Below are 4,198 nucleotides of genomic sequence, written 5' to 3'. Positions count from 1 at the left end.
GGGTGCGGTGCGGGGTGGGGGGTGGCCGCCGGTCAGCGCCGCTGTCAGACAGGAAACAAAGCGCCGGAGGCGCCTTGAGGGACCTGGGTGACCCCACGGCCACTCCCCCGTGTGCTGGCACCGACGCACGTCAGAGACGAGGGCAGCGCGGCCCAGACCCGCCCGTGCGCCATCGCCGCTCCTCCCCCGCTGACCGCCAGGGCTGTGTCCACCCCCAGTGGGCAGAGGGGGGCAGCCTGCCCCGCCCCACCCCACCCAGCCGGGGACTCCTGTCCAACCCAGTTCCCGCGCATCGGGGCGGCTCTGAATGGTCATCTCCGGCCAGGGATCGTGGTCCTGGCCAGGACGCAGGTCGGGCAGGGAGACCGCAGGGTCACTACCGTCTGTGCTGCAGCAGTGGCCGACGCAGACCCTGCTGCCCAACCCCAGGGCGGGAGTGGCCTGGCCTGGGCCGTGGTCCTGGCGCGGTCCAGCAGGCAGCGCCGACGCGGGCCCAGGCCCACTGACCCGCCTCAGCCTGGCCGCAGCCTGGGGTCCGTGGGTCTGGCGCCCGGGAGGGCCTGCGGGCTCGGGGGGCGCGGAGGCTCGTCCTGGGTGCCAGAGGCCAGCGCCCGTGGGGCCAGGGCTGTGTGACGGGGCCAGGCCGGTCCTGGGGCCCTGAGCCGGCCGGCTACTCCCGGGCTCCCAGCTGAGGGCTGGGTGGGCCAGCACAGAGGTGAGGGCAGGCAGCTGCCCGAGGGCCGGCTGCCCTTCGCCGCACAGGCCAGCTCCGCCTACCCAGGCGGGCGGCTGGGAGCAAGGGCGGGTGCCCGTGGGCAAGGCCGCCCCGAGGGGGGCAGTGGCCCAGAAGGGCCTGGGCGCGCCACAGTGTGTCCTGGGCTCCGGGCTGCGGGACGGCGGGCTCTGCCCCTTGCCCCCCTGTGGTGTCCTGCAGCCTGAGGGTGGCACCCCCAGAGTTCAGAGCAACACTGAGGGGCCAGATCACCCCAGAAGGAGGCCCGAGCTGCAGTGCGCTGGCAGGATGGGGTGCAGGGACTCTGCTGAGGCCTGGGGGGACCCGAGGGCTCCCCGCCACAGCTCTAGAGATGTGGGTGCGGGCCAGAGAGGTGGATGACCTTCGGCCGGCCGGGCGGCCTCTGCTCCAGCTCCCTCTTGGGGCCCCAGGGTCTGTGGGGCTGTTTGGGGGGCTTGTCAGTCACCCCTCCCTGGCTCGTCCCGCCAGAAGGAGAGCTCCCCGGGACCCTTCTGGGGGCAGGTCCAGGCGCCGCAATGGCTGGACTCAGGCTGGACAAGCCCCAGCTCCTTCTCTGCCATCACCTGCCGCCCTCAGGTCTCAGGTCTGAGGTGAAGCAGCGGTTCGCGGGGGGCTCGACTGCCGGAGGGAACCCCAGACCCGGAGGGCGCGGCCGGCTGTGTGGAGGGGGAGGGGCTGGCCGCTCACATCTGGCCAGCAGCGTGGTGTCAGGGCCCAGGAATGCAGGAAGCCGGCAGGGCTCTGGCACGGAGGCGTGGCGAGGCCCCAAGAATGTGCTGGGAGCAGGGTGGTCAGGCGCCTGCGAAACGGGCCTGCGCACGGCCAGGTCTGTCCTCTCGCGGGGGCTGAGGTGACAGGGAGGGGCCTCCCTCTGAAAGGGCCTGGCAGAGGGTGGCCGAGGTCGGTGGTGCCCGCACCTCTGGGGTGGACACCATAGGGGCAGGCACAGGAGGCCCGGCCCCTGCTCCAGGCTGCCCGTGTGTGCCCGTGTGCCCGTGTATACTGAGGCAGGGACGTGGGAGGCAGGGGCCTGGCCATAGCCAGGCTGGGCCGGGGCGTCACAGGGCTTCTGGCATCTGTGCTGACCCCGCAGTCCCTGTGACCGCCCTGACCCCGCCCCTGCTGCTGGGCAGCCTGGGCCTGGCTGGTGCCCAGCTGACATTCCGGTGGGGCCCAGCGTGGGGCGGGCATAAAAGGCTCATTCATGTGGCTCCGGCGACCTCTGTCGTGGCCCTCCTCCGAGGGCGGCCTGCCCCACAGACCGCCCACTGGGCTCCCAGGCCAGCGGTCACCTCCTTAAGATGCAGGCCCGGGGGCGCTCCTGAAGGAGGTGAGGCTGGGTCCTGCTGGCTCGGAGGCGGGGCCTGTGCGCCGCGCGGCGCAGCGGCTGTGGGACGCCCTCTCCAGCACAGGCTGGCCGAGGCCCGCACTCCGCCGTGCTCGGCCGCCGGGCCTCCGGAGGGCGTGCGCTGGCTCTGGGAGGGCGCGGGCCGCCTGCGTGGACACTGGCACAGCCTCGCCCTCACTCGGCAGCAGGTCCAGTGCAGAGCCAGCCAGGGCAGCCCTGACCATTCTACATGCTGGGAAGGGACACACCCATTGCCCAGTCGCCGCTGGGCAGCCAGCCTGTGGGCCCAGCCAGCAGGCCCCCTTCCTCCTGGGCCAGCCCCCCACCCCCGGCCGTGCGGTCAGACACACCCACTCGTGGCTGGGCCCCGCCCCGCCCTGCAAGGCCCGAGAGCCTGTCCTGCCTCCGGAGCTGCCGCGTGCCCTGGGGTCAGGGCACAGGGCAGCTCAGCAGCTTTCTTCTGGGCGGGTTCAGTAGGGAGGGAGGGACACAGGGACACGGGCCGCCGCGGAGGGGCAGTCTGGAGGGAGGGGCGGGGCCGCCGTGGGGGCGGAGTCCCTGGGGAGGGGCGGGGCCGCCGCGGAGGGGCAGTCTGGAGGGTGGGCGGGGCCCCAGAGAGCCCCCGGTGCTGTGGCGCTGGGCTGCGAGGCCGGCTCCCCAGGGCCGGGTCCCTGAGGCCGGCTCCCAGAGGCCGGGTCCCCGGGGCCGGCTCCCAGAGGCCGGCTCTCAGAAGCAAACCAAAGGCGGGTAAAGACAGCGACCCAGGGCCAGGCCTGCGCCACGGCTGAGGGATGTGGTGGCCTCTCAGCCGACGGCAGCCGACTCGTAAGCTCCGGAGACGGGCCTGGCGGGACAGTGGGCCAGAGGCGGGAAAGAGCAGAGCCCCAGCCTGGGGCCGGGCGGGGCAGCACCTGCTCAGCGCGGGAGACTGTCTACCGGGCAGGCGGGGGGTCACACTGGCTACCCACTGGCCTTTTGGAGACCCGCGTCCCTCCCCCGGCCTCAATCCCTGTCTGCTCTTCAGGCCAGGACAGCCCTGCGTGGGGCCCAGGCCCCTGAGGTCCCTCTGCCGTGCGGGGTGGCACGTGTCACCTGGGGAGGGGACATCCCGGGTGCGGCTGGGGGCCTGGGGCCACCAGCAAGGCCTTGCGCATGCGGGCACCCAGGTGTGGGCCCGGGCTGCTGCCCTGGAAGTGGCCCGAGGGGAGGCGGCGGGTGCCGGCGAGCAGCGCCTGGGCTGCGGGGGCGGGCCTCGGGGAGCCTCCGGCAGTGTTTGTGGGGTGGGGTTCGCCCCGCGCTGGGGCTGCCACCCACGGGGTGGGCGGGGCCAAGACATGGCGCAGCTGGCCACGGCGCCCGCTGAGGGGAGCGCGTGCTCCTGGGGTCCGGCTGGCCCAGGGAGGCGTCCCGAGGTGCAGCCGTGCACCGGCAGTGGGAGTGTTCCAGGGCACCCCAATGTGAATTGGGTTGCCTGTCTGTGGGTCTTCACCCGTGCGCTTACGATTCAATCGTATTATGGACACTCAAAAGGTTAAATAATGGATTTATTTATAAGGAGAAAGGTAAAGGGATAACCCAGGGAAAGAGGGAGAGAAACGCAGGGTAACTAGGGTGTCCTACCGGTTCTGCTGACCTGGACTCCACCGGCCGCTGAAAACCGATGGAGGCCAAAACGACCAGCCGCGAACCCCCAGGCCAAGCGCCCCCCAGAGCCCACGTGTCCGGTTTTATCCCCACCTGGCTGCTCAGCTCCGCCCTCACGTCCCTGCGTGCTTCTTCTTGCTACTGATGGGATTTGGAGTCCCAGCATGGAGTGGGGGCGGGGTCCGTGACACCTGGACCTGTTACAGGAGCACCCCAAGACGGGCAGAATGGGGCCAGGCAGGGAGAGGAGTGTCTGGACTGAGGGGAGCTGGCCGGAGGGTGGGGCCTGCGCGCAGGCGGAGGGCTGGCCGCGGACACAGCGACGGACTCGCCGTCCCGGGCGGGAGGTGTGGGGGGCTCCACCAGGCGGCCCCAGGCAGCCCCAGGGGCCCTGCCCACCTCAGGCCACTGGGCTGAGGCTGCACGGGGCCTCCCCGGAGGCCGGAGGGCGC

The sequence above is a fragment of the Condylura cristata genome, unplaced genomic scaffold, assembly GCF_000260355.1.
Source record: "Condylura cristata isolate star-nosed mole 26May11 unplaced genomic scaffold, ConCri1.0 scaffold00068, whole genome shotgun sequence".
Lineage (NCBI taxonomy): Eukaryota > Metazoa > Chordata > Mammalia > Eulipotyphla > Talpidae > Condylura > Condylura cristata.
The sequence above is the reverse complement of the archived record's forward strand: the minus strand, read 5'-3'. Positions refer to the sequence as shown.